The 16,346-nt window shown below is 38.8% G+C and overlaps 1 long non-coding RNA gene across 1 annotated transcript in view; it reads left to right on the forward strand.

Moving 5' to 3' along the window:
• Nucleotides 1-16,346, forward strand: part of LOC141279065 (uncharacterized) — a 215,864-nt gene that overhangs the window by 159,437 nt on the left and 40,081 nt on the right. The window lies entirely within an intron of this gene.

Here is a 16,346-nt window from a genome sequence, read left to right on the forward strand (position 1 = left end):
TAGTAGTTTTCTGGTAGCATCGTCAGGTTCTCTCTGTATAGTATCATGTCATCTGCAAACAGTGACAGTTTACTTCCTGTTTTCCTATTAGGATTCCTTTTATTTCTTTTTCTTCTCTGATTGCTGTGGCTAAAAGTTCCAATACTAAGTTGAATAATAGTGGTGAGAGTGGGCATCCTTGTCTTGTTCCTGATCTTAGTGGAATTGGTTTCAGTTTTTCACCAATAAGAACGATGTTGGCTGTGGGTTTGTCATATATTGCCTTTATTATGTTGAGGTAAGTTCCCTCTGTGCCCACTTCTGTAGGGTTTTTATCATAAATGGGTGATGAATTTTGTCAAAAGCTTTTTCTGCCTCTATTGAGATTATCATATAGTTTTTCTCCTTCAATTTGTTGATATTTGTTGGTTTATCACATTAATTGATTTGCATATATTGAATAATCCTTGCATTCCTGGGATAAACCCCTCTTGATCATAGTGTATGATTGTTTTAATGAGCTGCTGGATTCTGCTTGCTAGTATTTTGTTGAGGATTTTTGCATCTATGTTCATCATAGTGATATTGGCCTGTAGTTTTCTCTTCTTGTCACATCTTTTTCTGGTTTTGGTATCAGGGTGATGGTGGCCTCGTAGAATGAGTTTGGGAGTGTTCCTCCCTCTGCTATATTTTGGAAGAGTTTGAGAAGGATAGGTGTTAGCTCTTTAAATGTTTGATAGAATTTGCCTGTGAAGCTATCTGGTCCTAGGCTTTTGTTTGTTGGAAGATTTTTAACCACAGTTTCAATTTCAGTGCTTGTGATTGGTCTGTTTATATTTTCTATGTCTTCCTGGTTCAGTTTGGAAATGTTGTGCTTTTCAAGGAATTTGTACATTTCTTCCAGGTTGTCCATTTTATTGGCATAGAGTTGCTTGTAGTAATCTCTCATGATCCTTTGTATTTCTGCAGTGTCAGTTGTTACTTTTCCTTTTTCATTACTAATTCTATTGATTTGCGTCTTCTCCCATCTTTTCTTGATGAGTCTGGCTAATGGTTTATCAATTTTGTTTATCTTGTCAAAGAACCAGCTTTTAGTTTTACTGATCTTTGCTATTGTTTCCTTCATTTCTTTTTCATTTATTTCTGCTCTGATTTTTATGATTTCTTTCCTTCTGCTAAACTTGGGTTTTTGTTTTTTCTTTCTCTAATTGCTTTAGGTGTAAGGTTAGGTTGTTTATTTGAGATGTTTCTTGTTTCTCGAGGTAGGATTATATCGATATAAACTTCCTTCTTAGAACTGCTTTTGCTGCATCCCATAGGTTTTGTATCATCATGTTTTCATTCTCATTTGTTTCTAGGTATGTTTTTATTTCCTCTTTGATTTCTTCAGTGATCTCTAGGTTATTTAGTATTGTATTGTTTAGCCTCCATGTGTTTTTATTTTTTACAGATATTTTCCTGAAATTGATATCTAGTCTCATAGCTTTGTGGTCATGAAAGATCCTTGATATGATTTCAGTTTTCTTAAATTTACTGAGGCTTGATTTGTGACCCAAGATATGATATATCCTGGAGATTGTTCCATGAGCACTTGAGAAGAAAGTGTACTCTGTTGTTTTTGATGGAATGTCCTATAAATATGAATTAAGTTCATCTTGTTTAATGTATCATTTAAAGCTTGTGTTCCCTTATTTATTTTCATTTTGGATGATCTGTCCATTGGTGAAAGTGGGGTGTTAAAATCCTCTAGTATTATTGTGTAACTGTCAATTTACCCTTTTATGGCTTATTTATTGAGGCTTATTTATTATGGCTTATTTCCCCTTTTATTTGTCTTATTTATTGAGGTGCTCCTATGTTGGGTACATAAATATTTAAAATTGTTATATCTTCTTGGATTGATCCCTTGATCATTATGTAGTGTCCTTCTTTGTCTCTTGTAAAAGTCTTTATTTAAAGTCTATTTTGTTGATATTAGTATATTTACTCCAGCTTTCTTTTGATTTCCTTTTGCATGATATATCCTTTTCCATCCCCTTTCTTTCAGGCTCTATGTGTCCATAGGTCTGAATTGGGTCTCTTGTAGACAACATATACATGGGTCTTGTTTTTGTATCTATTCAGTCAGTCTATGTCTTTTGGTTGGAGCATTTAATCCATTTATATTTAAGGTAGGTATCAAAATGTATGTTCCTATTACCATTTTCTTAATTATTTAGGGTTTCTTTTTGTAGGTCTTTTCCTTCTCTTGTATTTCCCGCCTAGAGAAGTTCCTTTAGCATTTGTTGTAAAGCTGGTTTTGTGGTGCTGAATTCTCTTAACTTTTGCTTCTCTGTAAAGGTTTTAATTTCTCTGTCGAATCTGAATGAGATCCTTCCTGCATAGAGTACTCTTGGTTGTAGGTTTTTCCCTTTCATCGCTTTAAATATGTCCTGCCCCACCCTTCTCACTTGCAGAATTTATTGCTGAGAAATCAGCTGTTAACCTTATGGGGATTCCCTTGTATGTTATTTGTTGCTTTTCCCTTGCTGCTTTTAATAATTTTTCTTTGTATTTAAATTTTATAGTTTGTTTAATATGTGTCTTGGCATGTTTTTCCTTGGATTTATCCTGTATGGGACTCTCTGTGCTTCCTGGACTTGATTGAATATTTCGTTTCCCATATTAGGGAAGTTCTCAAATATAATCTTCAAATATTTTCTCAGTCCCTTTCTTTTTTTCTTCTTCTGGGACCCCAGAAGAAGAGAAATTCGAATGTTGGTGCATTTAATGTTGTCCCCAAGTCTCTGAGACTGTCCTCAATTCTTTTTATTCTTTTTTGTTTATTCTGTTCTGCCGTAGTTATTTCCACTCTTTTATCTTCCAGGTCACTTATCCATTCTTCTCTCTCAGTTATTCTGCTATTTATTCCTTCTAGAGAATTTTTAGTTTTGTTTATTGTGTTGTTCCTTGTTGTTTGTTTGCTCTTTAGTTCTTCTAGCTCCTTGTTAAATGTTTCTTGTATTCTCTCCATTCTATTTCCAAGATTTTGGATCATCTTTACTATCATTACTCTGAATTCTTTTTCAAGAGACTGCGTATTTCCTCTTCATTTGTTTGGTCTGGTGGGTTTTTGCTTAGCTCCTTCATCTGCTTTGTATTTCTCTGTCTTCTCATTTTGCTTAACTTACTGTGTTTGGTGTCTCCATTTTGCCGGCTGCAGGTTCACAGTTCCCATTGATTTTGGTGTCTGCCCCCAGTGGGTAAGGTTAGTTCAGTGGGCTGTGTACGCTCCCTGGTGGAGGGGACTGGTGCCTGTGTTCTGGTGAATGAGGCTGGAACTTGTCTTTCTGGTTGGTAGGACTGCATCTGGTGGTGTGTTTTGGGGGTGTCTGTGAACTTAGTATGATTTTAGGCAGACTCTTTGCTAATGGGTGGGGTTGTGTTCCTGTCTTGCTAGTTGTTTGGCATGGGGTTTCCAGCACTGTAGCTTGCTGGTCGTTGAGTGGAGCTGGGTCTTAGTGTTGAGATGGAGGTCTCTTGGAGTACTTTCGCCGGGAGGTTTCTGGTGTACCAATGTCCTGAACTCAGCTCTCCCAGCTAAGAGGCTCAGACCTGGCACCTGGCCATAGCACCAAGGCCCTGTCAGCCTCATGGCTCAGAAGAAAAGGGAGGAAAAAATAACATATAAATAAATAAAATAAAATAAAGTTAGTAAAATAAAAAATATTATTAAAAAGAAAAAAATTAAAAAGTAATAAAAATAAAAGAAGGAAAGAAATAAGAGAGTATCCAAACCAATAAAGAAATCCACCAATGATAACAAGTGCTAAAAACTATGCTAAAAAAACAAAACAAAACGGACAGACAGAACCCTAGGACAAATGGTAAAAGCAATGCTATACAGGCACAATCACACAAAAAAGCATACACATACGCACTCAGGAAAACAGAAAAAGGAAAAAATATATATACATTAAAAAAAAGGGAAAGAACAATGAAATCAATCAATAAATCTACCAGTAGTAATAAGCTCTAAATACTAAACTAAGATAAACATAAAACTGGAAACGAATTAGATGCAGAAAGGAAACCCCAAGTCTACAGTTTCTCCCAAAGTCCACTGCCTCAATTTAGGGATGAGTCCTTGTCTCTTCAGGTATTCCAGAGATGCAGGCTACATCAAGTTGATTGTGGAGATTTAATCCGCTGCTCCTGAGGCTTCTGGGAGAGATTTCCCTTTCTCTTCTTTGTTCGCACAGCTCCTGGGGTTCAGCTTTGGATTTGGCCCCGCCTCTGCATATAGGCCACCTGAGGGTGTCTGTTCTTTGCTCAGACAGGACAGGGTTAAAGGAGCAGCTGATTAGGGGGCTCTGGCTCACTCAGGCCGGGGGAGGGAGGGGTATGGATGCGGGGCGAGCCTGCGGTGGCAGAGGCCGGCGTGACGTTGCAGCAGCCTGAGGCGTGCCGTGCGTTCTCCCGGGAAAGTTGTTCCTGGATCCCGGGACCCTGGCAGTGGCGGGCTGCACAGGCTCCCCGGAAGGGAGGTGTGGATAGTGACCTGTGCTTGTGCAGAGGCTTGTTGGTGGCGGCAGCAGCAGCCTTAGCGTCTCATGCCCGTCTCTGGTGTCCGCCCTGTTAGCCGCTGCTCACGCCTGTCTCTGGAGCTCATTCAGGCAGTGCTCTGAATCCCCTCTCCTCCTGTACCCCAAAACAATGGTCTCTTGCCTCTTAGGCAGTTTCAGACTTTTTCCCGAACTCCCTCTCGGCTAGCTGTGGCGCACTAGCCCCCTTAAGGCTGTGTTCACGCAGCCAACCCCAGTCCTCTCCCTGGGTTCTTGACCTCTGAAGCCCAAGCCTCAACTCCCAGCCCCCCCCCGCCCCGGCGGGTGAGCAGACAAGCCTCTCTGGGCTGGTGAGTGCTGGTCGGCACCGAGCCTCTGTGTGGGAATCTGCCCGCTTTGCCCTCCGCACCCCTGTTGCTGTGCTCTCCACCGTGGCTCCGAAGCTTCCCCCTCTGCCACCCGCAGTCTCCGCCCGTGAAGGGGCTTCCTAGTGTGTGGAAACCTTTCCTCCTTCTCAGCTCCCTCCCACTGGCGCAGGTCCCGTCCCTATTCTTTTGTCTCTGTTTATTCTTTTTTCTTTTGCCCTACCCAGGTATGTGGGAGGTTTCTTGCCTTTTGGGAGGTCTGAGGTCTTCTGCCAGCATTCAGTAGGTGTTCTGTAGGAGTTGTTCCACTTGTAAATGTAGTTTTGATGTATTTGTGGGGAGGAAGGTGACCTCCACGTCTTACTCCTCCGCCACCTTGAAGATTCCCCCAGGAGGTGGTTTTTAAAATGACTTTGAATGTTCTTAGAAGGGTACATTCTTCTAGCTTAGAAGTGGAATAATACTCCTTATTGTATCCTGCTTCTTACTGTAATACATAGCTTCACCCACTTACGTTACATTTATACCTACCACTCATGGTATTAGATATTTTTGACTCTCCAGATGCTAACACATCTGATTAAGACATTATTTTTTCAATGACATAATTATTCTTTAAAATTAATTAAATATACACATTCATTTCCTGAAAGGAACACAGATCATTATTTTTATGCACACTATTTAGTGTATTTTTGTTAATACTGAACTATTTGACTCATGTGGAACTTCTCCTGTGCTATAAAAATAAATTTCAGTAAATACCAGCTCTTTCTCTTGGCACTAGAGAGTATTTCATGGCATTGACTAATTCATCTAATGGCAGCTTCACTGACAGCATGTATATATGTACATGCATAACATGATATGAAATATTTGAGGGATGTGTGTGATATACACATTATTCATTATTCAAGTGCAAGTCTTCTAAGTGAGATCTTGAGTTCATAGGGAATGAGACTAATATAAACTCACAATTTTGTACATACCATGTTTAATAGGAAAGTACTTTTAGAGTATTTTTATTATTTCATTTAATTTATTGCTGCTACTTTTCATTCCCTTGATTTATAGAAGCAATTACCTTAGTTACACATTTTTGCTCCTAATCTAGTTGACTTTACAAGTTCATAAAAATGAAGGAGAACACGGCATTAGTAAATTAAAGAAAAATATTAGAATTTCTGCATGAAAGTCATAAATGGCTTCTTCCTCCTTGGCAGTCTTTTCCTTCTGTATGGAAGACTTTGAAGGCCAAGGAAGAGGAAGGAGCCTTTGTATGTAAGTTAATCTTTTCTTTGTTCACCTTTTGCTGTCAGTCACAATGAGATTTATTCTTCATATCGCAGAGGACTTCATCAGCATGAGTGTACTTTTATCTTTGCTGCCTGGTTTTACAGGACTGGAGGGAATTGGCACCACTAGGGAATCATTAAAGAGATAACAGACAAATTATTTTCTCATATCTTCATTCAGACTTCTTTCTCACTGGTGCCCTCATCCTCAGGAAGCAACAATCAAGAGTTATTCATTAAGAACTGTGGGATAGAATCGTGTCCTGAGGGTGAAGGAAGAGGAGGAGGTAAAAAAGAAAAGAAAGCAACAAAAAACTTGGATGCAAGTAGGACTCAGACCCAGTATGTCAAAAAGAAATGTTGGGATTCTGTCTATGTGGATATATTCGAATTAAAGAGGTTGGAAGAGTACTGACCTGACTTATTCATATTAAAGCCATAAGAACATAGGTAGCCTGCAATCTTTATAAATTCATCTCCCACGAAAGGAGTTTCAGTAGTAGCCAGAACTTTTTCATTTTGTAAGTTTCTTTTAAATTTTTTTTGCCATTCATGCAGTAAAAGACTAGTTGCTAATAATTTGGTTTGAGCATCTGTCTTGCTCTTGTTAAGAAAAAAACTGAGTATTGTAAAAGAAAAATTGCACCAGATGAGTTACACAGTCAAGGAAGGTTTTGTTCAAGAATATTTCAGTACAGGAGAGAAACTATTGCAATAGGGGAGAGAGATTGGACTCAACTATGCTAAAACCAATGGCGGGAGGATTTTTAAGTTCTTGGCTGAGCTAATGGAAAGCCCTTGAGGACGTTAGGGGTGGGTTAATCAATGTGCTTAGGCCATCTGCCTTTACTGATTTTTGCTTCTTGAAGTTAGGCTCCTACCCTGCCACAGAAACTGGGAAATAAGGGTGCTCTCTCCTTTATGATTACATTTCAGAGAGGTGTCTTCCAGGACCTTGAGACAGACATTTCTGGATTGTAGAAGATTTACATTTCAATAGCAAGTGTGCTAAAGTAAATACTCCAAGAAAAGAGAAGTTAGGAGCCTATAGTCAAGACAAACCCTGTCTAATGTTTAATCAAGCCGAGAGGAATGTTAAAGTCCTCTTGGTCAGTAGTTTTAATGTAGGACTTTCCTCCTTCTACTAACAGCAGTTGGGAGTAAGGCTAAAGCTGTGATCAAAGGACTTGTGGGTCATGCCTCAATCTTCATCTCCCAGAGGAGGCTGATGCAGGTTTGCCTAAATCAGGATAGGTTATGGGGAGAATTGCTTCATGAAATCCTTATTTAGAGAGAAACAAAGGCCCAGTGCATTTTAAGGGCTAATTTGACTATGTAACCTGCAGAGGAATATCCCTTTGGAAGTGAGATGATTTAGTATGCCTTCTTCCAGTGTGATGGCTAAGTATGAACCCGGTTGTTCTCTGGGCTGAACTCATACCTTCAGGCTATAAGGGAAGCAAGATTCAATTTGTCAGACTTCTTCACTGTGTGTTAATGATTATCATATGCCAAGCAGACTTCTGGACACACAGCCGTCACAAAAATTTTTTGAGACAATGCAGTAAGTGACAAGATGTTATTATCTACTTCTTAATACACATAGAAGTAACACAGATTCATGGTTATAGGAATAGTGTTGGAGAATCTTTTCCCCACTGGAAATACTCTTGGGTTTTAGTTTTAATTTCCCAAAATTAAGCAGGATAGTATAATGTTGTATATTTTTACATGGAAGAAGAATATTATTGTAAATTCTTTCCATGGGCAATGAATAGAAAAATTACAAATTCTATTTGCGCTTTTAATGTAGCTTTTCTGGAAACTTTCCCATCCTCTTCTGTTCCAAATTTAGCAGGTGGATGCACCGTATTTAACTTAAAATTGTTGTAGGCTACTTTATAAAACATGAGCAAACTGAGCTATGAATTGAATTTTGTTTGACATATTAAAAATATGAAGAGGGAAAATGATGGCATCACTAATGGCTCAAAGTAACAATGTTATGAATAAGCTGCTCACTGGTCTCATGTATTTTTCTTAAAGAGATTTGGGAATAGTGCAACTAATCCCCAATGCCTAATTAAAGTCTCTTAACTAATTTAACAAACGTATAGTAAATGTGTACTTAGAGATACTTTAAGTAAACATACATTGCATGGGAGGAAGTTTAATAGCTAAACAAACGGAAAATCACTTCAGATGTTGTAGCTTTCTCAAAGTTCTTAGCGAAATAGTTACAATAAAAAAATAACCCAAACAGCAATTAACATGCAAAGCATCAAGAGGGTTTTTTTTTTTTTTTAGATGATGATATTCTGCAGTATTTGCCTTCTAAGAAAATCTTAAGATAAGACGTGAAGATTCTCAGTCATTTAAAAAAAATTACTGATTCCTTTTCTGCTTCTTTTTGTGTGTGGTCTTATTGTACAAATATATTACTTAAAGATAAGAATAGATATACACAGATATAGAAAAGGATAAGATACTATCCCTATCTGCTTAAACAGATATAGATTGCTTACAACTGATTGAAAGCTGACCCACATGGAGATATAAGATTCATAGGTAGCATGTCTTTGCTCTTTGGCAGCATTTTCTACAGAGGCTGACAATGAAATGAAGCCTATGACTTTCTGGGGAGCTGGTCCTCAATTTCTCGTGCATGGGTTTGGTCCTGGAGGAATTCTTCCAAAGTGTGTAAACTGCACTTCAATTAAATAAGTCTGCAGGGCACATAGAGTGGATGAACAGCAAGTGCTCTGGGACTTCTCTTGACAGACTCTGGCAGGTGGAAAGCCCAAATGCAAAGCAGGCATTTGGAAATGTTATATAGGAGCAAATATTTAACATACTAGGGGATTGGGACATAATGTTGATTTCTCATTATGTTTCCCATTTTCTTGGAACCTCTAGAAGCAAGTGCTTGTGACTCCAAATAATACAAGGAATCCAACACTTTCAAGTCTGAGTGGTTGCACATTTCAAACTTGGTGCTTTTAAACAGCTGTCCAGGGGAAAGGCAGTAGTTATTAACAAACCAGTACCATCTTTTCTGAAATACTAACTGCATTCATTTGGCTCAGGTTGTTCTTGGAAGCTTTAAAAATTCCCAGTGACGTGCTTTCATTGTTGTTAGTGTAGATGATTTGCTGTTGGCTTTTGCTTAACTTCAGATGACTTTCATATAAATATGGTTACTGCAGAATGCTATTCTGACTTGTACTTCCCCTTTACCTCACCCCTTTCACATGCTGCAATCCCCAGTACTGTGGAATTGGGACAGAAATGTGAATTATTTTTATGGATGTTTGGCTGCTTTACCCACTTAAAAACAAGATAATTAGGTGGTTTCATTCATTTAGTTGAGACCTTCACTTCTCTGAATAAGACATTTCCAAAGGAGCCTATCTGGTATCATTGTAATAAGAATTACAATTATAAGTAGTTGCAATAATACAATTAATGGCCAAGAATAACTCAGTTTATGAACAACAATATCTACTCATTCTCGATTGTATTTGATGTCTAAAATTCTCCATACTGCTTCCATTTACTTCGGACCAAATGGAAAACCTCAGGAGGTACCCTGGAACCCAGGAAAGAGAATGTTATGGCAAATACAAAGAGTCAGAATGATCCCACTATCATCCTGATTTGTTCTGAGGCCTTCTGAGACACTAGGATAGTTAAGAAGGTTGGATAGGCTGATGGATAATAAAATGATTGGCCTGTAATAACGAGTGAGTTTGGAGCTGGTCATTTAAAGATCTTTAGCATAATGTGATATTCAAAGATAGAAAAAAAAAAGAAACTAACCTTAACTGTAAAGAAAATGTCCTTAACAGAGAAGTGGACTTTTAGATCCTTTTGTCTTTAATTATCATAATCATGGATGTTGTAGATATGAATATTTCATATAAGCTTTATTACTTTGAAGTATTTTGGGTAGTAGATGTTTATAATACTGAAGGGAATTGGATGCAGGGGGCAATTCTGCTGGACAGGAACTATATTCTTCCTATTATCTAGTTGAGCATTTAGGATGTACTAGGAACTGTGCTGAGAATTACACAAATATTAATACATACAGTCCTAGCATCAGTCCAATAAATAGACCCTATCCCCATTTTACAGATGAGAAAACCAAGGCTTATGAAGCTTAATCAACTTTACTAATAATGTAAGTTACCATGCCGTTAGTAAGTGGAAGCACAAGGATAAGACCCAAGAGCCATCTGAATCGAACTTCATGCTATTGACTCTGCTACCTTGTTAACAAATTTAGAATCTTGATTTATTTAGACACTACTTTTTTTTATTCCTTTCCAAAATAAGTATTATTTCTATGCATGTTAAATGTGAAGGAGGTGGGAACAAGTTAGCCAAGCTCATATTCTCTAAATCGAAATTTGAAAGCAACTTTACTGTTTTTGTGGAATTTTTTATCCACACAATTAGTTAAGTTCATACATTTAGCATGGGAAAACTGACCTACCAGATTCGAGTCAATATAACCTAATCAGATATAACTTTTGTTGCAAATTAAGAACAACACTGGAGAAGAGTTAACTGAATTGTATTTGAAAAAGCTCTTCTGTTATGGCCAATTTTTTTATGCAGACTGTGGCTATTATTATTCAATGAAACAAATGTAGAGATTCCAATTCGATAAGTCAGATTCATGGTGAATGATATGTTTAAGCAAATACAGCCCCATTGTTTTTACATTATGGAAAGGAAGGCAGTGGGCTCTTGTGAGAGAAGGCTCCCATGGGTATAATATATAGAGTATATATCTTCCTGCAGCCTTGCTGACAGTAAGGGGAAGTATGTCTTTTTCTATCTCCTTGTGAGGAATTTGAAGGCGGAGATTGGATTTATTCATGACCGAACTGCCAGTGGCTGACACATGGATAGTGGGAAGGAAGGAAGGAAGGGAGAGAGGGAGGAAGGAAGGAAGGAAGGAAGGAAGGAAAGAAGGAAGGAAGGAAGGAAGATCTGGCCTTCAAGCTTTGCTCTCTCTATGATTGACTGTAGACTGCATAAAATTCTTTAATCTCCCTCAGCATCACTTTCCTCATATCTGAAATGGAGATAATATGTAATTGTATTCTTGTGAGTTATGTGAAGAATGCAACGGGCTATGTAAATTCAGGAGGTTATTTTGCATCTAATAATGACTATAATAATCACCTAAGAATCAAATTGAATATAATAAATAAAGAAAATGAATGAATGTATAAAACTCACCAAGAACATTAGCTCTGCTAATTTAACATCAAAACTGATTAAAGTTCATTAAGACCCTTTAGCTAGGAAAATTAGATAAGAATTTATTTTCCTGGCATTTGAGTCATATTTTGATTTGCTTAATACTAATGACTTCAAAAGAGTTCTTCGCTTAAGCCATCATTAAGTGAGCTCAAAAACAAATGTTAAATGATCTTTGGAACACAAAACAGTTCAAAGTGCTCAATTGTGTAGTGATGGACTTTTAAAATTTGCTGTATTGTATTAAAATTTGTTGTATGAGGAAGGGGTAAGGATGGATGACGGCATAAATAACATTTATAAATTACTAAATGTGGGCTGATAGACTACCTTGCAAAGTCATGTTTGCCATTCACAGACCTCCCAAGGAGAATATTAGTTTTTTTGTATAACTGCACTAGTGAAATGTCACACCTCCAATGGCCGTGATCAAACAACAATAAAATCAGAATCTGAGAGATGAGAGTGAAATTAGAAGCAGCGGCTGTCTCAGGCACTTTGTTCCACTTTTTTTCATAGACGATAGAATTTTTTTCCCCTCAGATGTTCATAAGGCTGGCTGGCTTTTTCTGACCACTCAGGACTCAGCTTAAACACCATATCCTCAGAGAGGTTGACAGACCACTCAATTTCATATTATCCCATGGGGGAGGCTCTCTCCATTTCATTGCTTCATGCCTTTTATTGTTATTTGATATGTACTCTTTTGTTTACTGCTTCTTTGCATTGCTTCCTTCACCCCTAGAATGTAAGCACATTGAAGTAGGGACTTTGCTTGGGTCCTGCTGTGGTCCAAGCATCTGGGACACACACAATAGGAAATCAATACAATTTTTTTAAAGTTGGTTGAATAAACCCTTCATTTTACATATGAGGAAATAGAGGATAAAGCCAAGTAAGGACTTTGCCCAGGGTCACACAGATGGTCACCAGCAGAGCCAGGGATAGAGCCAGTTCTCCTGACACACAGCTTAATGTTCTGTTTATTGCACCCCCTTAGATGTGCTTAGAGTTAGATATGCTTGTTCCTATACAAAGGGGCACAGAACATAAAGCCTAGTTATAAGCTTTCTCCATTCTCTTCTGGGTAGTGCTTTTTCTCCAGTAGTATTTTTCTCCAGAGCAGTAGCATTATTCATCATTGTAATCTGATCCAGCTCTTAATTCAAATTCTACTAGTATCCTACTGGTCCTTTAGTTCTACCACTTAGAAACAACAGAGAAGACTTTTACAACCAGACTTTCACTCAGAGCCTTCTGTGCCAGTGTGCATGAAGGCAAACAGAAATATCCTATTATACATTCATTCATTTATACACTTATGAATTAATTAAGCAGACAACAAAAACTTACAGGCATTGCTTTAGACACATTGTTTTGGAATACAGAGAGAAAACTGAGACCTGCATCATTTGGGTAGCAGGGTCATCTTTATGCTACCATATGGGAAGCGCTATGTGGGAAGTGGTGTAAGGACTTCTACCAAATGTTATGAGATCAGAAAGGAAGCAGAAATGAATGATGACTGGAAAAGATAAGTCTTCAAAAAAAGAGTGCTATATCAGCATTTGTTTAAGAGTAGGTGTCTGTACTGGGATAGGGACTCTTTGTTCATTGTTGGTGGGGAAGCAAAGTGGCCACTTAGGAAGACAGTTTGGCAGTTTCTTACATAACTAAACCTATTCTTACCATATGATTCAGCAATCATGCTCCTCTGTATTTACCCACATGAGTTAAAAACTTATGTCCACACACACACAAACCTGCATACGTATGTTTATAGGAGTTTTATTTATAATTGTCAAAACTTGGAAGCAGTCAGGATGTTCTTCAACAGTTGAATGGATAAACAAATTGTGGTATATCTATACAAAGGAGGATTATTCAGCAGTAAGAAGAAATGAGCTATCAAGCCATGCAAAGACATTTAGGAAACTTAAATGCAAAATTGCTGAGTAAAAGAAGCCAGTCATAAAGGGCTACATATTATATGATTTCAACTCTAAGACATTCTGGAAAAGCAAAACTAAGGAGACAGTAAAGAGACCAGTGGTCGCCAGTGGTTTTGGAGGGGAGAGAGGGAGGGATGAATAGGTGGAGCATAAGGCCTTTTTAGAGCAGTGAAACAATTCTGTATGATACTGTAATAGTGGCTACATGTCATTATGCACTTGTCAAAACCCATAGAACTCTACAACACACAGGGTGACTTCCAAAGTAAACTACAGACTTTAGTTAATAATTCTCTACCGATATTGGCTTATCAAATATAAAAAAATGTATCATGATCATCAAGAGTTAATAATAAGGGAAAATGGGGAGGGAGGTGTGGGGGCATTTGGGAACTATTTGTACTTTCTTCTCAGTTTTTTTCAGTAAACCTAAAACTGTTAAAAATTAAGTATTAATAAAAAAACGTGAATGAGATCAACTAAGCATTTCTGACAGAGGCAAGTGAAATCAATGCAGTTTCTCTGAAGAATAATTTATTGATTAATCTAGGAGACATTTGCTAAGTGCATACTTGGCACTCATCTTTGTGCCAGGAACTGAGATTCAGAAATAAAACATGATCTTTGCTGTCAAAGAGCTTATAGTCTCTTAGAGAGGGAAGTAGCTATGCAAAAAAAGCCCAATAAAGTATTGTAAGAGATTTGGTAGAAGTTCACGTAGAGTACAGTGGGCAGCAAAATGAGCAGTTCTGCCTGTTTGGAGGTGAGGTTCAGGAAAGTCTTTCTGGAGGAGTTGAACCTGGACCCAAGTCTTATTGCTAAATAAGAAAGGTGAATGTGAGTTGGCTAATACATGATTCTAAAGAGAGAGGTGATTGAAGTTACGAATCATGGATTGTATGCTTGACGTGGAATAAAATGAAAATATTTCAAGACTGATATAAAAAAAGAGGAAGTGGTAAGGCCCTAAATAGCTGTGATAAAGTTGAAGAATGCAAACACTGGGATTTAGTGTGTAAGAGATGTGGAAAGTTGGTGATTAGGGATTCATAGATTGAATTTTAAGAGTTTAAGAATAGGGCTTCCCTGGGCTTCCCTGATGGTGCAGTGTTTGAGAGTCCGCCTGCTGATTCAGGGGACATGGCTTTGTGCCCCGGTCCGGGAAGATCCCACATACCGCGGAGCGGCTGAGCCCGTGAGCCATGGCCGCTGAGCCTGCGCGTCCGGAGCCTGTGCAAAAAGAATAGGGCTTCCCTGGTGATGCAGAGGTTAAGAATCTGCCCGCCAACGCAGGGGACACAGGTTCAAGCCCTGGTCCAGGAAGATCCCACATGCCATGGAACACCTAAGCCCGTGTGCCACAACTAGTGAGCCTGCGCTCTAGAGCCCACGTGCCACAACTACTGAAGCCTGCGAGCCACAACTACTGAGCCCGTGTGCTGCAACTACTGAAGCCTGCGTGCCTAGAGCCCATGCTCCGCAACGAGAGAAGCCACCGCAATGAGAAGCCCACGCACCGCAAATGAGTAGCCCCAACTCGCTGCAACTAGAGAAAGGCTGCGTGCAGCAACGAAGACCGAACACAGCCAAAAATAAATAAATACAATAAATAAATTTAAGAAACAACAGTGCTGATGGTTTAATGTTAAAAAAAAAAAAAGAGTTTCAGGCTTCCCTGGTGGCACAGTGGTTGAGAGTCCGCCTGCCGATGCAGGGGACACGGCTTCGTGCCCCGGTCTGGGAAGATCCCACATGCCGCGAAGCGGCTGGGCCCGTGAGCCATGGCCGCTGAGCCTGCGCGTCCGGAGCCTGTGCTCCGCAACGGGAGAGGCCACAACAGTGAGAGGCCCGCGTACCGCCAAAAAAAAAAAAAAAAAAAAAAAAAAAGTTGGCCAAAAAAAGAAAAAAGAGTTTAAGAGTATATCTGTTCAAGAGAAACAACTCTCGAAAGATTTATGTCTAATTCGACTGGAGTTTTGGGTTGAATTCTTTACATGTTTCACCTTAGCAGCCTGAGATATCTAGACACTTTATGCTGTAATCACCACAAACTCTCACCTGTAGTTTGGATATGATGCTTCGGCCTATCCATCCCATGGTAAGGTCAGGGAGAAGCCATAAGAAGGGATGCTCACGAGGAATATGTGTAAGTCTTTTGGCAATTAAGACATCAAGGATATTTGAGCCTAGGTTACTTGGTGGGTCATAAACATGGAAACAGGTAGGAAAGAAAGCTAATGAGCCAAGGTACTTGGCCAATGAAGAAGCATAACCATGAGGTCAGAAGAAGACAGCAAAATTAAACAGTAGAAAAAGGCACATAGCCAACTGTCATCATCTCAAGTTTATTATTTTCATTATTGTTACTATAATTACTTGTTTGTTTTTTGTACAAATGTCAAGAATCTATGGTTTGAAACCACTAGTAGGGAGCTTGGGGAATGTCAGTGCAGCCCAGGATATTGGAGAATGAGCAGCTCCTACCCAGAGGACTGAGGATAAGGAAGAGGTGGTCATGTTAGAGAAGGGTTGGGTTTCAGCTAAAGCAAGGAAATGGAGGGAGCTACTTGGATACATTTTATTTTTTAATGGGTTTTATTTTGGGTTGGATGTTAACAATTAAAACAATGGGGAAGAAAGCCCTATAAAGAGATGCTAGATCATGAGAAGACTGCAGAGTCTAGTAGTGTGACCAGTCACTGTGCAAGATGAGGTGAGAGGCATGTGGAGCTGGGAGTGTTGGATTTCTGGAATTTCTGCGAGAAATCTCTCTTTCAGACAACTTGATCTTAATTCTTGATCAAGAGTCTTAGAGGCCTGTGATATAGAGACTCAAAAGTACATAAAGTGAATTTAAAGATGTCACACTTGATCATAGTTATCTCCAGAGAGAAAAGATTTTCTTTTATTGTGGTTAGAGGTCTAGGCTAATTTTTT

Source organism: Tursiops truncatus, chromosome 7 (genome assembly GCF_011762595.2).
Source record: "Tursiops truncatus isolate mTurTru1 chromosome 7, mTurTru1.mat.Y, whole genome shotgun sequence".
Lineage (NCBI taxonomy): Eukaryota > Metazoa > Chordata > Mammalia > Artiodactyla > Delphinidae > Tursiops > Tursiops truncatus.